Source organism: Mesocricetus auratus, unplaced genomic scaffold, assembly GCF_017639785.1.
Source record: "Mesocricetus auratus isolate SY011 unplaced genomic scaffold, BCM_Maur_2.0 Super-Scaffold_100020, whole genome shotgun sequence".
Lineage (NCBI taxonomy): Eukaryota > Metazoa > Chordata > Mammalia > Rodentia > Cricetidae > Mesocricetus > Mesocricetus auratus.
In genome coordinates, this window is record NW_024429201.1 from 15,537,949 (window position 1) to 15,556,156 (window position 18,208).

General features: G+C 48.3%; 1 long non-coding RNA gene across 1 annotated transcript in view; it reads left to right on the forward strand.

Moving 5' to 3' along the window:
- The window catches only part of LOC110339256, an 89,349-nt gene that overhangs the window by 16,269 nt on the left and 54,872 nt on the right, over positions 1–18,208 (forward strand). Inside the window, exon 3 of the long non-coding RNA XR_005869997.1 lies at positions 3,050–3,173. This is a non-coding gene — a long non-coding RNA (uncharacterized LOC110339256). The remainder of the gene's footprint in view (positions 1–3,049; positions 3,174–18,208) is intronic.

Consider the following 18,208-nt stretch of genomic DNA (forward strand, 5'->3'; position numbering starts at 1 on the left):
GAGTTTGGAGCGGGTGGCACCCCATCTTATCTCTTGCCACCAAGGATAGGAGATCACAGGAAGGAATAGAAATGTAGCTTTGGGAACAGGAAGCTGGCTGGAAGATAGAATCCCCTGGATTCCATGGCTGTCTGGGAGGTTGACCATGGGGGTTCATGGCTCCTCTCTCTAGTCTCTGCTGACCAGATTCAGCAGCCCACTTTATATGTCTCCTTCATTAGTTCAAATCTGAGTTCCTGGGTGGCCTGGCAGAATCAGTGGTCCCAGCAATTCTGGGGCGTCAGTTGTCTGGATGCACGCCGTACATGAAGAAACTCAGAGCGACGGGCAAACGGTTGTGGACTGAGTAGATGTTTTGCCTTGTTGAATGTGTTAAACTTGAGCTTCTCATCTATAAGACAGGAGCTGGTAATAGTGTTGCTTTATTCAGTTGAGGAATAAATGAAATGAGAAGTTTATGGGTCATACCGAGCACAAAACTTGGTACTGAGCTGGCACGGAATCCTTACTGTAGCCTTATGTGTACAATCATGACACCCAGCAATTTGCCATCTTACTGAGGGAAGCTTTGAATTGTTCCTGTGGTGAGGGACTCAATTGACTCAAGAGGATGCTAGGGAATAAAGTGTGTGTGTGTGTGTGTGTGTGTGTGTGCACGCGCGCGCATGAGCGTGTGGTGTGTGTGGCAGGATGGGGGTGGTGGCATCTGACTGGGTCCCCAGCAGGACTCCAGGTGTCTAATAAGCACTGACATTTCAGTATGGCTTTATTGTGTTCTCTCTGGGTCTGGAGGGGACACACTGCACTTCTCATTGTATTTCATTGCTTTTATATTGGCGGTTTCTCCAGTGGAAACTTGCATGAACGGTTTGGGAGTCATTCACAGATAATGCCAGGGGTCACCATTGGTCTCCTGGTGGCACCACCTGTGGTGTCCCCCCCTCTGCTGCCTTGACTTGACCATTCACCTCTTCTAGCTTGATTTGTCTGCTGTTCTCATTTAATTTCTACCGTGACAGCTCTTGAATGTGAGCATCTAGGCCTGAACACCCTGGGCAGAAATATTTGTTAGTACTTTTATTTAGTTCTTTATTACTTATTGGCTTATGCATCTATGTAAGCCCTTAGAGACAGACGTGGACACGAGGCGTGGGTTGCCCCCTCGGTTGTGTGCTGTAGAGGGATTGTGAGTGTATCGATGGAAACTGTGGGATAAGAAGAATGAAGTTTGTGCCGGAGTAATATTAGTTCCTACTGAGAAACCCCCGAGGATGCACAAATGCACTTGAGTCTGTAATGTATTATTGAAGAAGAGACGATTCTCATTCAGATCACAGTGATTTGCAGCGGTGGCAAGGTCACCAAAAGCCTCTCAGTGATTGCCTCCAGATTGTCCCAGCTAGCTAAGAATGTTAAACTGTTGACACCCAATGCTGATTTTTCTGATTTCTTGCTCCATTGCTGTGGATCTCACTGTAAAATGTGAGCATAAATTTGAGGGAAATAAATTGCTGGAGATTTGGAGAGCAGAAGCCCTATGGCACAGTGGGTTTTTTTTCTTGTGTGTGTGTGTGTGTGTGTGTGTGTGTGGCATGAGTCATAAATAAAACACAGCCGTAACAAAGACTCTATGACTATACAGATCCTTTGAGCGTGTCACCTGTGTTGTAATTTGATCAGCTTCCTCCAAATTTGTCTTATCAGATGTGTGGGAAAAAGTAGACGGGTGATTGAAGGCAGGTGTTTAAAAACAGATGATTGAAAAAAATACAGGTATCTTTACACTGATCCTCTAGTGGCAGTACGTTTCTGAAGCCAAATAGCTTTGCCACGTGCCTGATTGTGACAAGTGGCAAATGCAGCTAAGTGTCCCCTCAGCACTCACTTTGTCACTGTTGCTGTGGGACAGCACTGTGTGGTGCTCCGCTGTTTAACCCTCTCTGGTTGTGAGGGATTCCATGGCAAAATGCACTTGATGACTGCATGTGGACTTTAAGGACACTGTGCATTGGGGTACTGCATGACTGCTACAAGACATTTGATTCAACTTGCCTGATTCTTGGGCTAGGAACGTTTCCAAAGTTCTCTTAAACTATCAATTTGAATTGAGGAGAAGCATTCTTTTAAACCATTCAGAACAATTCATTAGGCTAAAGAGAACACACACAATAGAGCTTGTGCAGGTAAAGACGCTGAAGTTGTCACAGGTCCTAATACATAGCACCTGGAATCTGCAATTTATCCAGACCAAAAATCAATAGGTGGGGCCGGTTTATTCCCTCTTCCCTTGCCCTCTGGTGGAGCCCTAATGGAGCTCCTCACTCTGACTTGGCTACAGAGAATACACCATCCATGAGGGTTTGAGGCAACTCCAACTGTTCCTGGAGCTTTGAAGAAGTTCTCTCTTGCGACATCACAGAATGGACATTGTTTTTGTATGTCCCTGGAATGTGGATGGCCCTTAATTGGATGACCAATTTTGATGAACATTGGTAAATATATTGCCCATTTTCAGATTAGGGTCATTGATACTCCCAAGGAGGTGGCAACTACGCTCTCCCCCCATATTCTAGCTCACCCTAAGAAGTCACTAGACTCCAAGGTCACATCTGAAGTACAGTTGCTACTCATGTAGATTTGGCATCCCTCTCTGAAAGCCAGATGTTACACCCCTATGGATTCTCATCACACACAGGGCCATTGCTTTCACTGTTCCCATTTTGTGTCTTTGTGAAGATTTTCCCCAGAGTTCTCTTGTCTACTTTCTTCTTGTATCTAGAACTCAGCTTGGCTTTCGCCCCTCTTGGCTACCCGTGTTCCAGGCCCCCACCCCCAGCTTCTGTTAGCAGAGCGTTTCTTACTCCATAGTGAACTTTTGGCTTTTAACTGTTTCTCCACCAGAGCACAGACATTTCCTTCTTTCTTTAAAAGTGCCTTTTATTTTGCTTTGCATCTTCAATTCATCTTTATTTGGTGTAAGGTGGGGATTTAATTTTATTATCCTAATGTTACTGCGGAAGAATCCTTAATCTACCTTCATTTTCCTTAGGTACCGTGACAAGACGACAACACATTTACTAGCACTTACTGAGAGGCCACAGGAACGGATGCTGCGGAGGCCAAGGTGACAAGTGTTATCCCTTCTGACCTCAAGAAGACAGAGGATGCATACAGTGAGTTTATTTCCGCATGGTGATATGGGGCAATAATAAGGGAGGAGCTGGGACACAAACCAGGGAGTGGGAACCCCAATGCGTAGGAAGCTTGCAGAATTGGCCGCTATGGGAGCATTTGCTATTCAATTTGTATGACATCTGACTGGGAACAGTTTGCCCAGGTGAAGAGGGTGAAGAGCGTCTCACTTGCAGCTGTGAGGGTGGCACACGCGTGTGCCCAGCACGTCCGTACGCTAGCAGAGGAGGGCAGGAGGGGAAGGGGGAAGCCAAGTGGTGTGGACTCAGGAGAGCAGTCAGACTGCAGCGGCCTGAAGCTAGTGGAGTGGTCTATGGTAGTCACTGAAGCAGAGGCTGGGTGGAGAGACAGGCTGTGGGGATGTGAAGACCGGTCGGGTCTGGACTCCAGTAGCGGTGTGTCTTAGGAGGGATGGCTAGCTGTGGAGGTGTGCCCGGAGACAGGGAGTTGTGGCTAGGGAGACGAAGCTCAGCTCCTACAGACTCCTTCCTGGGGGCAGTAGGAGGGGGCTGGAAGTGAACCCTGTGGTGAGAAGGGACAGCAGGAGCAGACGTGGTAACACGGTACATTGGGGATGTTGAGACAGGCTTGACTGGCTAGAAAGAGTCTGGGTAGGAGGCAAGAGTGGATGGAGAGGCACACTACCCAGATCAAGAAGCCGGAGGTGCACCAGCTCTCTGGACCTTTGGGATTAAATACCCCAAACTGGGCAGTTTAACCAATAAAGATGTGCTTGTTCACACATTTCACACCAGAAGTCCAAGGGTCAGTTAGGCCTTCTGGGGGTGGTGGGAGCTATTCAAGCCTCTTCTCCGGCTTCCAGAGGCTGCTGTCCATCTCTGGTCACGTCTGGTCTATAGAAACACTGCCCCCGTGTGTGCTGTTGTCTTTACTGGCTGTCTCTCTACGTGTGGGTCCAAATGTCCCCCTCTCATAAAGAAGACACCATTTGTTGTCATCTTAACTACCTCTAGGAACTGCTCCTCCTCTCAGCACATGATGAGATACTGGTATAACACTTTAACATATGAATTTTTGGTAAAATAAAATTGCCCTCCAAGTGGGATGACTGTTAGAACCCACGGAAGCCTCTGAGGGTGTTGTGGTATGGCCATTTCTTCTTGATGTCCACCATTCCAGGAGGCCAAAGTGTTGATTGGTGCTGCTTATACCAGGCCTGATATCTCTTCCCAGGCTCCTGCCTTTGTTTAACATCTCTTATCTGTCAACATTGGTGATTTTATACAAGTGTCCATAGAGAAAAAAGTTGAGAAGGATTAAGAGGTTCAACAGAATCACTTACTGAAGGCTTTTAAGGCAGGAGGAGCATGATAAAATGGCTGTTGTTCAGCAGTAGGGAAGAGAGATGAAGAATTTAAACCTAGAGGGAAGGGCCCAGGCAAATCGCTCAGTCCATGAACCGGGGAGCAATAATGAGGACACAGAAGAGTCCTTGGGAACTTTACAGAAGCCCAGTGTTCAGGTTCCAGTTCATATCAATTAGACCACCATCTCCAGAGGTGTACTTTTATTAAACTTCCTGAGTGGTTGAACTTGGGATCAGTTGTGAACCACCGACTTAAAGTAAGACAGTGTGGAGGTCAATGGCAAGTAGAGTGATTTTTTTTTATAAAAGAATGACAGAAAAAAAACATTAAGGGATGCATCTTGAGTGCCTAATGAGGTGTTGCTATAGCTACCAGCTGTGAATTATAAATTTCTAAAGAATCAGAACATTCTTAGGTATACTCAAAACCAAACTTACATAACCTAATATATACTTTATGGAACTTAATCTTTCTTTGCTCTGGAAGACTTTTGGGATCTGCCATAGTGAGGCTAGTTGCTAAGCCCTACACTAGCTGTCCCATGTGGAAGACTTTGCCTCCACAGACCTCTGCTGTGGGGTTGTGTGGAGAAGGTGCCTCCGCACATCTTGATTTTGTAGAAGGAGTGGTCACACTCCAGGAAACTGCTACTGCTACCTGCTGTTTGGACCTTCTGTTTTGCTAAGCGTGGTCCCTACATCAAGTGATGCCATTTCAGCCATATTCATGTCTCTCTCAAGAGTCTTTAGTCATTCACTCATGATCATATAATAATTTCTTTATTCCTTGCTTGGAATTCAAGACCCAATGCTTCTACTCCTGGCGCCTTTTATACAGAACCTACACGGTAGACATCCAGCGGGTGAGCAACTTGGAGATAGGTAACAGCAAACTGTAGTAAAAGAATTAGGAAGCAGTGCACTGACTGTTTACTTCTTTAAAAAAAAACCAAAAAACCTTTTGATTGATTCTTTGTGTATTTCACATCCTTCATCCCAATCCAATTCATCTTCCCTTCCCCTCGTATCCGCCCTCTCTCTGCCCTTGTAACACTCCCCCACAAAATAACATAAAATAATATTTAACAGAAAGAAAATCTTGGCATGGAAGCTGTACTGCAGCACAGTGAGTCACACATTATACCATTCAGTCCATACATCTTTGCTCGAAGTGTTCGTTGCAGTGAGTCATTGGTCTGGTTCGAGGCCTCAGCTTCTGCACCACGGATACTGGGCTCTCACTGGGGCTCCCCTTGCATAGTTGTTGCTCTGTGTCAGGGAGACCCTGCAGCTTCGGGTCTGCAGGACTGGCCTCTTGGCATGCTCCAGCAGTTCATAGATGGGGTGGATGATGGGGTAAGCTCATAGCCCTGCATCTGGGGCTGGGTGGTAGCTGGGATGGTCCATCCACCAGCTTTCCCTCATCATCACCACCAAGGCACGTTCTCCAGCACGGCCCCAGCTAGCTCACCCAGTGCAGCAGGCAGCAAGGGGAGGGGCGGTTGCCGGCAGCAAGGGGAGGGGGCGGTTGTCCTGCTCTCATGCCCTCAGGGCTGGCTCACCTGCACCCACAACACTAGGGCAAGCTCTACTGTGTCTCCCAGGCGAGGTGAAAGGTGAGGGGCAGGACAAGCTCTCCCACTCTCATGATCTCAGGGCCAGCTCTCCCACCTGGCACAGAGCAGCTGGCCTCTGAGGACACAACACCCTGCTCCAGGGCAGTAAGGTGGACAGGCTCCAGCACAAGTGGTCTCCATTTTTCCTGCCTATTCCAAATCTAGTCTTCAAGGTCCAGCCAAAGCCTCAACTTGCTACAAAATCTACCAAGAATTCTATCAGCTCCTTCTTTCCATAAATCCTCTGGTTATTTATTTATTTATCTAGTTATCTAATTTTTTTGAGGCAGAGTTTCTCTGTGTAATAGTCCTGGCTGTCCTGAAACTCATTTTGTAGACCAGACTGGCTTCGAACTCACTGAGAGATCTGCCTGCCTCTGTCTCCTAAGTGCTGGGATTAAAAGGTGTGAGCCGCCACTGCCCAGCTGATTATTTTTAAGTTAAAATATTTATTTATTTGTATGCAGGAGCTAGTTCTATGCTTACACTATATGGACCCATTCTATGAATCTAATTCGGATCACAAGGCTTGGAAGCAAGTGTCTTTACCCACTGAGCTGCTACACTGGCCCTCTTGTAAAACTACATATATTGATTTTGGGTATGTGGCTGTTTTTGTCTGTCTGTATGTATTATACCACAAGGATGCCTGGTGCCCTTGGGGATCAGAAAAAGCACTGGATCCTCTGGAAGTGGAATTATGGATGGCTGTGAGCCACTGTGTGGGTGTTGGGAACTGAACTAGGTCCTCTGCAAGAGCAGCCAGTGCTCTTAACCACTGAGCCACTTCTCTGACTCCTTTTTGGCATTTTTTTTATGTACTTAGTTTTGGTTGTACCTTCCCACCACCTCTTCTCCGGAATTTCTGTCCTCCATCTTGGCTTAAACCCTTTCACAAATTATTAATGTGAGGAGGCAAGGGCTCTCTCTCTCTCTCTCTCTCTCTCTCTCTCTCTCTCTCTCTCTCTCTCTCTCTCTCCCCCCCCTCTCTGTATCTCACAGGGGAGCACACATGTGAGGTGGAGCAAGGGTGGGGTGGGGTGAGATGCTACCGGAAGCAGCCACGTCATCTCCATCCAGCAGATGAAATATTGCATGAACAGGGTGGGAGAGCACCAGTGGCCACTGGAGACTCCACAGGGGAGAAGAGCAGAGGACAAGGAAGAAGGCTCTAGTCCAAGCTACTGTGTGCGCTCTGTCTTTGCCTCGCTACCTGTAGCCTCGAACTTGTCTGTTGCTTCTCCCTCTGCACAGCTGTGGTGGCTGCACAAGTGAGCATCCCTCTCTCCTCAGCTCTGGGTGGCAAGGGGATCCCTCAAAGTCCATGTGAGGGAGTGGTCAGTGGTCTCTTCATCCCAGGTTCTATAGAGGCTTGTTGCTTTCCTTGTATAGGCTTCCTGGGAAGGTAGCAGCATTCTTTGCAGTGTGTGTGTGTGTGTGTGTGTGTGTGTGTGTGTCTGTCTGTCTGTCTGTCAGTGTGTTTATGTGTGTGTCTGCCTGTTTGCACCTGTGTGTCTATGTGTGCATGTGTGTGTGTGTGTGTGTGTGCATATGTGTGTGTCTGGTTTCTGTGTATGTCTGTGTGTCTGTGTGTGTCTGGTGTGTGTGTGTGTGTGTGTCTGTCAGTGTGTTTGTGTGTGTGTCTGCCTGTTTGCACCCGTGTGTCTATGTGTGTGTATATGTGTGCATGTATGTGTGTGTCTGGTTTCTGTGTATGTCTGTGTATCTGTGTGTGTCTGGTGTGTGTCTGGTGTGTGTGTGTGTGTGTGTCTGTTTGTCTGTCAGTGTGTTTATGTGTGTGTCTGCCTGTTTGCACCTGTGTGTCTATGTGTGTGTATATGTGTACATGTGTATGTGTGTGTATGCATATGCGTGTGTCTGGTGTGTGTGTGTGTGTGTGTTCCCAGCACTGTAGCTCAGCAGAGTGTGGGCAAATGCCCTGCAGCAGATAAGCTGCTGACAGCAGAGCAGAGGAGGCCAGCAGGCTGTGGTAAGGAACAACTGTGTGAGCGGCGCCCTGCTGGGTCAGGGGCAGGTGAGATGGGTGCGAGGGTATTGGTGGTGATGGGAAGCCATGCTGAGCATCTGCGGTCAGGCAGTGGGCCACTGTCACCATTGCATCTTTCTGCATGCTGTCTTTCAACCACCAGCCACCACACACAGGGCCAGTCAGAGTGTCGGGCTGGCCCAGTGCCGGTGCGAAGTGCTCTTTCTCGAGGAGCCCCAAGCTTAGCTGAGAAGGGAGAGGATGCAGGCCAGGCCCAAGTCTGGTGAAGGGATCCAGGCCTGACCCAGACCTAGGGACCCTGTGTAGAGGGCTGGAGTCTCCAGGTTTTTCCTTGAAGCCAGACTTGAGATGCTCACAGAGTTCTCTTTAACAGTTGGGTTTTGCTTCCCACCCTCACCCCAGGAGCTGGGCTGCTGTTGTATAGAACATTGTAACCCAGAGACCCAGGCACGATTGCCCTAAGGCAGTGGTTCCTAACCTTCCTAGTGCTGTGACCCTTTAATACAGTTCATGCTGAGGTGACCCCAAATCGTAAAATTATTTTGTTGCTACTTCATAACTGTAATTTTGCTACTGCTATAAATTTGTAATGTAAATATCTGATAGGCAGAATATCTATAAGACCCCAAAGGGGTCATAACCTGCAAGTTGGAACCACTGCCCTAAAGGTTATGGAGAATGTCTGATTGCAATTGCAAGAAGATATGGCATGTAGCTGGGTATAATTTCTGAGAATACACATGGCTGGACTGTCAGGACCCAGATGAGGGGACACTGAAGCCACAGCGCTGTCAACTCAAATGAAGGCTGACAGGGCTCTGGGCCCAGAGACTGGTCCTCCCTGGAGTGGGGCTATCTTCTCCTGGCTCTTCTCTGGGGTGTAGGATTCCTCTCTGAAAGGTGACCTCATGATGAGTTCCGTTATCCTCCCAACCCTGTCCTTGAAGCCCCACCCTCTTCATCATGGCCTTTTCTAGTTCCCCGGCATGTACAGTCACTCCCACATAAGCACACTTTCGTAATAATTAGGAGTTAAGATCCATGTGCAGGAAAGAATACTTGGTACTTGTCCTTCTGAGTTTAGGTTACATCTTTAACATAATAATCTCCACTTCTACCTACTTTCATGTATAATTTTATTTACTTTTGTTACAGGTGGGTGAAACCCTCATGTATCTATGTACCGTTTTTCATTTTCCAGCCATCAGTTGATGAGCACCTAGGGCAGCTCCACTTCTTTCTTCATTATTGTGTCTAGAGCAACAATGAACGTGGGTGAGCAAGTGTCTCTGCGGTAGGATAGAGAGTCCTTTGGGGCATATGCTCAGCAGTGGGATAGCTAGATCATGTCCTGGGTCTGTTTTTCAGCTTTTTGAGAAATCTCTGCCCTGCTTTCCATAGCGGCTGCACTGGTTTGTATTTTCACCATTAGTGAATGATGGTTCCTCTTTGCCCGCATCCTCACCATCATCCTGACTCTGGTGAGACAGAATGGCAATGTAGTTTCAATCTGTATTTCCCCAATGGTTAAGGCTGTTGAACAGCTTTGCAAATTATCTATCGGCTATTTTGTGTTTCTTGTTCACTCTGTTTAGCTCCTTAGCCATGTTTTGACTGGGTCGTTTGTTTTCTCATGGTTGCCCAATACTGCCTTTCAGTTTTAGCCCATCATGTTTTCATCCATGTACCAAAAGTTAAGACTACACTTTTACAGAGAATAGAAATTCATAGTTGACGGTTCAGGAGCATCATGGACCCTGGAGTTGATGTGAGCGTTTTGTGAGGCTTCCTTGCTGCATCACAAGGTGGTGGAGGCATCATCTGGTGAGACAGAGCCAGCATGCCGTGTGTCTTTTCCTCTTCCTGGTGGGTGGTGGTACAGTTGCATGATGACTTTATCTAACCCTGATAGCTTTCTAAACAACTATCTTCAAATGCCATCAGCATATGAACTTGGAATACAGTTTCCAGCCTGTGATGTTTTGAGAGATGCATTCAAACCACAGACATCAGTTTCACCGACAGCATGGTCAACTGTGAGGGCTGGGGCCATTTGCTTTTTCTGACATAGACTTCACACACAGTTACTTGGCTTTATGCATGAGATCTAGCTGCTTCGTGCAGCTGGTAACATCTCCGCTTGACCCCATAAAAGTGGCACAAAGACACCAGTCTGGTTCCAGGTGGCAAATGGCACTTTATGGTTTGTCTGGTTCGGACATCACTGTCAGGGTCTGCCTAACTCCCTCGGCATGACAGAGGTGTGTGACAGTCATGTCTCCAGACTCACTTTCTTTGAAAAAAAACCCATCTCTGGCTCTCAGAGTCCTGGCAGTCTGCATCAAGCATCATTACTGTACGGCCTTGCTTACCTCCCCTGAGTCACCCCATCCTTTTCCTATGCAGGTGTTCTGTCTACCTGGTGAATTTTGAATGAAAACCCAATGGGTAGAAGCTCTACACTGAATTCTGTATTTTGTTCCTTGCTGAGCTTCCATGAATATAAAACACCAGCACAAAGTGGGAGAGTCAGCAGGCAGAGATCAACACTATCCATATTTAATGGAGAGGGAGTCGGAGTTCATAGATGGGAAAAGAGAGTTCGCAGAAGGCCGAGTTCGATATCTTACCCATGCTTACTGAATGAGCTTCTCGACAAAAAGAAGAAATAAATAGCCTATGGCAAATGTTCACGACTGTTGCTTTAAAATACCACTGCAATTTTAATGCTTGAGGAGAAAAAAAAACTAACAAGAATGGTGTTAAATAGTAATTGGTAATCAGGAAAGTTCTTTCACCCACAGTGGATGGAGTAAAGACTCAAGGATGGAGAGACCACATCCTTCACCAAGCATCTGTGTTCCTGGGACATGGCTGACTGTGCCCTCCCACTGAAATATCTCCAGTCTCTGCCCTCTACTAGAAGTCAAAGTTTGCAAGACATGGGGACTGAAGCACTGTGGTCTCCCCATCTGCTCCCTGTGGTGCTCACGGTGGTCTCAGGAAAGTGTCCTAATAACAGCAAGCCCCAGGATAATTGTTTCTCTGGACCTGGTAGCTTGATAGTTCATTTTGAGACAGGGTCTTGAGGTGTAGCAGAGACTGTCCTTAATTTTGTGATTCCTTGACTTTGGAAACTTAAGTGCTGGGATTACAGTCTTAGGCAGTCATGCCTGGGAACTTGTAGGTTTTGCTGTCACCCTGAGGGAACTCTTGAGGTGAAAGACAATCAGTAGCGCTGTTTTTGGCACATAATGCAGTTCTCAGTCATTAGCGTTTTCCAGAAACACTGCTCCCATGGATTTCTCCCTTGTCTCTCAACTTTTCCCACAGGTATCGTGGATCTTTTTAGCAGGACAGGCATCGCCACCCATTCGGTATCAAATGCACTAGTACATGTATTCTTAAAAATTCTTAAAGGAAATGTATTTTTGTGTAGGGTAGTATAGTGGACTTGTGGAATTCAGAGGACAGCTTTGTGGATTTGGTTTTCTCCTTCCCCTATGTAGATTCTGGTGACCAAATTCAGATCACCAGGCTTGGTGACAAGCACCTATTTTTTTTTAACCTATCAAGCCTTCTCTCTAATAGAGTAACTTTAATAACTGGTTGAGGGTATACTTCAGTAGAAGATCACTTGCCTGTGACAAGCATGAAGCCCTGGGTGTGTGCATCTGCAAGCCCCACACATATACACCATGCACACAAATACCCCATGCACGCACTCACACGATTGAGTATACTTATCTTTTCTTTAAGTTGCTTCTATGTTTTGTGTAATAGTGGAAAAAATTCCCCTCATTTATCTCAAGCCTTTATCTCACATTTTCTTTTCTTTTTGGTTTTTCAAGACAGAGTTTCTCTGTAGCTTTGGAGGCTGTCTTGGAACTCACTCAGTAGACCAGGCTGGTCTTGAACTCACAGAGATCCTCTTGTCTCTGCCTCCTGAGTGCTGGGATTACTCACATTTTCTTATGGTATTTGTAGAGTTATGGTCTACCTTTAAATTGCTGGTCCATTTGGATTTATTGAATGTGTAGTGTGCAAAATGTATCTAATTTTGCCTCCTGCATTTTACTTTTTAGCAATCCTTTCAATGCCTATTAACTTTTCCTCACTGATTTGCAATGTCTCTTCCTGCTGCAACCCACATTTCCATGTGTAGTTAGTACATGTCTCATTCATGCCAATTTATTCTATTTTTAACTATAGGTGTTTTATTACATATGAACTCACTTCTTGTACTTCCCACACTGTGGTTTTCTTCCTTAGTTTTATTTCTTGAGTATCCTGTGATTGTTGTGAACCTTGTAATACATTTGCTGACAGAAAATAATCATGGAGGTACTTTACACCATGATTTTGTTGCTTAAAAGTGTTCTGTGGGGACTGATTACAGAACATGGTGCGTCTTCACCCGTGCTTTTAGGACTAGAAGAATGGCTTTGTTGTTATCTTCATGCTGGTCTTGGGCATTTTAAAAACTAAGTTTGCATCTTGATATTTGATTTCACATTTTAATGTCACAAATAGGTGCATTTTCTTCCATCTGAGCTACTTTCCATTTATGGATGATAATCCCTACCAATTTTGCAATCTGGTTAGTTTTTTCATACATCTTTTGGGGCTTTACCAATAAAAAAGAACACCAGCCTCCTAGGTACTGTATTTTGGCAACTTTAGAAAGAACTATGGATGCTGTATGATAATCCTTTGGGCAGTAGGATTCAGTGAGAAGACCTCACAACCACGTCTTTCTCGCTCATGTCCTAGCATTTCCTATTATGGGACTTTGATTTTAGTCCTAACAGCCTGTGACACTATAACAAAATGCCACAGACTGGTGACTTAGATATAACAGATATTAATCATTCTCATTTATAGAGACAGTGCAGTCTCAGTGCAGTCTAGAGAGGAGTGCTGCGTCCTCTCATGGTAGAAGAGCTAGACAGTCCTCCAGGCCCCTTTTATTAGGACACTAATCCCGTTCACAAGGCTCTGTCCTCAGGATCTGATCTATCTGCACAGGCTCCACTTTCCAGTACATTGGTGATGGGATTTCAAGCTGTGTGTCTTAGATGGATGTAATGTTCAAAACACAGGAATAACCAGATCTGCCTTCACTCACATGTGCATACTCTTACCCCCCACATACATTCACATACTTATGCACACATACACACACACACACACTCACACACGTGCACACACATATGTACACATATACGTGTTTTCTCTCCTTTCTCTCCTTTTCTCTCTCTCTCTCTCTCTCTCTCTCTCCCTCTCTCTCTCTCTCTCTCTCTCACACACACACACACGCACACACACATTTTCCTTCTGAGAAATAGTATATCTTCCAGCTGGGTATGTTTCCCCCACTATGATAGCTGATGAGTTAGTGCAGCTGTTTGAAGATAACTCAAATTCTTTATCTATTGTTTGCCAAAAGCACAGATCACAATCCCTTAATGTTTTCCAGTGTTCTTTACACTTGAAATGCAGTCTTGTGCCTTTTATTTTCACAGCTATCCTATGGTACCAGGTGGAAGGCTGCCACCCCACTCCAATTTCCAGGGAAACAAGGCAGGAGCTGTCAGTTGGCTGAGGGAGGGGCAGGAGCTAGAGCTCCCATTTCCCAAGTCTAATGCTCATTCTTTCCAAGATGCTGGAAGGCCTACAAACCCTTCTGTTGCTATTAAAACCTATTTCTTACAGTCCTTAGAGGAGCTGGGCTGCACATCCCTTATTATAATAGACCTTCATCTGCATGAGACCTGTGATTCTGTTCCCTTCCAGCTTCAGCAGTTTAAATAGCCCTGGTTCTGCTCCTTGTAGAGCTTATCTTTCAATTCTTTTGTCAGTTTTAACAAAGAGGTTGTGACTCCTGGGTTCCTGCTCAACAGAGCACTTCCTCATTATTTTGTAACCTTTATCCCTCCTTCCAGGGAGAGTTAAATCAAGCCTGTGGATTTCTGATATGAATGTCGGGCAGACCCGTGTGCACTGACAGGTTTCCAGGGGAGCCTGCGGGTGAAAGCCTCGCTCCAACTGTGGGGTGCTCATTCATGGCACACGAGAGGCAGTGGTCCCTCCGCTGGTCCCCGGACCCACAAATGGGACCGGTGCCCACGTGAAGGCTCAGATTCCAGAACAAGTCTGATTTTGGCAGGAAGAGATATGTGGCAGTGAGAATGCATATGAGGAGCCGCTGGCTAATTACTTCAGGTGAACAATTCTTTTCTGAAAAGGCCCTGTTCATGTGTGAAAATCACCCCTGACCTAGAATTTCATTACCGCACCTGAGCCAGCCTGGAAAATTGAAGATATTAAATGCCATAAAATGTAAGTGATAAAAAGGAAAATAAACCTCAAGAGTTAGCAGCCACAGTGTTCCGGATGCTAAAATGTGAAGCATGCTTGGTGGCCTTTTAAAAATGACACCAGAGGCCACGTCTCTTCTGTCATCGAGGAGTTCGCCTCTGACAAGGATCTCTTTGTACCCCTAAAGGGGGGCAGGTTTGGAGACTTTATCCTGTACCCCTAAAGGAGGGCAGGTTTGGAGACTTTCTCCTGCACCCCTAAAGGAGGGCAGGTTTGGAGACTTTCTCCTCTACCTCTAAAGGAGGGCAGGTTTGGAGACTTTCTCCTCTACCTCTAAAGGAGGGCAGGTTTGGAGACTTTCTCCTCTACCTCTAAAGGAGGGCAGGTTTGGAGACTTTCTCCTCTACCTCTACAGGAGGGCAGGTTTGGAGACTTTCTCCTCTACCTCTACAGGAGGGCCAGGTGTAGGGGACTTGAAGGCACTTTCTCCTTCCTATCAAATTGCTCACTCTTCTTTCTCTTTCTGGAATGATTTGTGGCTGACATCACTGTTCTTTAGAATGGTTATTGGTTAGTATTGATCATGAGTCAGAGAGGTGGGTTCACACCGACTTCTCAGGGGAGCATCTTGCTTGTATGCAAATGGACAACCAGGTCCTTCTACAGCTGAGCCCAGAGCCCATTCTGGGTTTCCAGATTGTTCTGTCACTGAGCTGGGGGGTGGGAGGTGCTTGAATCACAGTCTGTGGAGAAGTCCCTTTTTAAGGTGAGCAGAGCCAGGCCCTGAGGAAATGGTAGGTGGGGTGAGGAAGTGGTAGATAGTGGTGAGGAAGTGGTAGGTGAGGGTGAGGAAGTGGTAGGTGGAGGTGAGGAAGTGGTAGATGGGGTGAGGAAGTGGTAGGTGGGGGTGCAGAAGTGGTAAGTGGGGTGAGGAAATGGTGGGGTGAGGAAGTGGTAGGTGGGGTGAGGAAGTGGTAGGTGGGGTGAGGAAGTGGTAGGTGGGGTGAGGAAGTGGTAGGTGGGGGTGCAGAAGCGGTAAGTGGGGTGAGGAAGTGGTGGGTGGGGTGAGGAAGTGGTAGGTGGGGGTGAGGAAATGGTAGATAGGGGAGGAAGTGGTAGGTGGGGGTGAGGAAGTGGTAGGTGGGGGTGCAGAAGCGGTAAGTGGGGTGAGGAAGTGGTGGGTGGGGTGAGGAAGTGGTAGATGGGGTGAGGAAGCGGTAGGTGGGGGTGAGGAAGTGGTAGGTGGGGTGAGGAAGTGGTAGGTGGGGGTGCGGAAGCGGTAAGTGGGGTGCGGAAGCGGTAAGTGGGGTGAGGAAGTGGTGGGTGGGGTGAGGAAGTAGTAGATGGGGTGAGGAAGTGGTAGGTGGGTGAGGAAGTGGTAGGTGAGGGTGAGGAAGTGGTAGGTGGGTGAGGAAGTGGTAGGTGGGTGAGGAAGTGGTAGGTGAGGGTGAGGAAGTGGTAGGTGGGTGAGGAAGTGGTAGGTGGGGTGAGGAAGCGGTAGGTGGGGGTGAGGAAGTGGTAGATGGGGTGAGGAAGTGGTAGGTGGGGTGAGGAAGTGGTAGGTGGGGTGAGGAAGTGGTAGGTGGGGTGAGGAAGTGGTAGGTGGGGTGAGGAAGTGGTAGGTGGGGTGAGGAAGTGGTAGGTGGGGTGAGGAAGTGGTAGGTGGGGGTGAGGAAGTGGTAGATGGGGTGAGGAAGTAGTAGGTGGGGTGAGGAAGTGGTGGGTGGGGTGAGGAAGTGGTGGGTGGGGTGAGGAAGTAGTAGATGGGGTGAGGAAGTGGTGGGTGAGGAAGTGGTAGGTGAGGGTGAGGAAGTGGTAGGTGGGTGAGGAAGTGGTAGGTGGGGTGAGGAAGCGGTAGGTGGGGGTGAGGAAGTGGTAGATGGGGTGAGGAAGTGGTAGGTGGGGTGAGGAAGTGGTGGGTGGGGTGAGGAAGTAGTAGATGGGGTGAGGAAGTGGTAGGTGGGTGAGGAAGTGGTAGGTGAGGGTGAGGAAGTGGTAGGTGGGTGAGGAAGTGGTAGGTGGGTGAGGAAGTGGTAGGTGAGGGTGAGGAAGTGGTAGGTGGGGTGAGGAAGTGGTAGATGGGGTGAGGAAGTGGTAGGTGGGGTGAGGAAGTGGTGGGTGGGGTGAGGAAGTGGTAGGTGGGGTGAGGAAGTGGTAGGTGGGGTGAGGAAGTGGTAGGTGGGGGTGAGGAAGTGGTAGGTGGGGTGAGGAAGTGGTAGATGGGGTGAGGAAGTGGTAGGTGGGGTGAGGAAGTGGTGGGTGGGGTGAGGAAGTGGTAGGTGGGGGTGAGGAAGTGGTAGGTGGGGTGAGGAAGTGGTAGATGGGGTGAGGAAGTGGTAGGTGGGGTGAGGAAGTGGTAGGTGGGGTGAGGAAGTGGTAGGTGGGGTGAGGAAGTGGTAGGTGGGGTGAGGAAGTGGTAGATGGGGTGAGGAAGTGGTAGATGGGGTGAGGAAGTGGTAGGTGGGGTGAGGAAGTGGTAGGTGGGGTGAGGAAGTGGTAGGTGGGGGTGAGGAAGTGGTAGGTGGGGTGAGGAAGTGGTAGATGGGGTGAGGAAGTGGTAGGTGGGGGTGAGGAAGTGGTAGGTGGGGTGAGGAAGTGGTAGATGGGATGAGGAAGTGGTAGGTGGGGTGAGGAAGTGGTAGGTGGGGTGAGGAAGTGGTAGGTGGGGGTGAGGAAGTGGTAGGTGGGGTGAGGAAGTGGTAGGTGGGGTGAGGAAGTGGTAGGTGGGGGTGAGGAAGTGGTAGGTGGGGTGAGGAAGTGGTAGATGGGGTGAGGAAGTGGTAGGTGGGGGTGAGGAAGTGGTAGGTGGGGTGAGGAAGTGGTAGATGGGATGAGGAAGTGGTAGGTGGGGTGAGGAAGTGGTAGGTGGGGTGAGGAAGTGGTAGGTGGGGGTGAGGAAGTGGTAGGTGGGGTGAGGAAGTGGTAGATGGGGTGAGGAAGTGGTAGGTGAGGGTGAGGAAGTGGTAGGTGGGTGAGGAAGTGGTAGGTGGGTGAGGAAGTGGTAGGTGAGGGTGAGGAAGTGGTAGGTGGGTGAGGAAGTGGTAGATGGGGTGAGGAAGTGGTAGGTGAGGGTGAGGAAGTGGTAGGTGGGTGAGGAAGTGGTAGGTGGGTGAGGAAGTGGTAGGTGAGGGTGAGGAAGTGGTAGGTGGGTGAGGAAGTGGTAGGTGGGGTGAGGAAGTGGTAGGTGGGGGTGAGGAAGTGGTAGATGGGGTGAGGAAGTGGTAGGTGGGGTGAGGAAGTGGTAGGTGGGGTGAGGAAGTGGTAGGTGGGGTGAGGAAGTGGTAGGTGGGGTGAGGAAGTGGTAGGTGGGGTGAGGAAGTGGTAGGTGAGGGTGAGGAAGTGGTAGGTGGGGTGAGGAAGTGGTAGGTGGGGTGAGGAAGTGGTAGGTGGGGTGAGGAAGTAGTAGATGGGGTGAGGAAGTGGTAGGTGGGGTGAGGAAGTGGTAGGTGGGGTGAGGAAGTGGTAGGTGGGTGAGGAAGTGGTAGGTGGGGTGAGGAAGTGGTAGGTGGGTGAGGAAGTGGTAGGTGGGGTGAGGAAGTGGTGGGTGGGGTGAGGAAGTGGTAGGTGGGGTGAGGAAGTGGTAGATGGGGTGAGGAAGTGGTAGGTGGGGTGAGGAAGTGGTAGGTGGGGTGAGGAAGTGGTAGGTGGGGTGAGGAAGTGGTAGGTGGGGTGAGGAAGTGGTAGGTGGGGGTGAGGAAGTGGTAGGTGGGGTGAGGAAGTGGTAGATGGGGTGAGGAAGTGGTA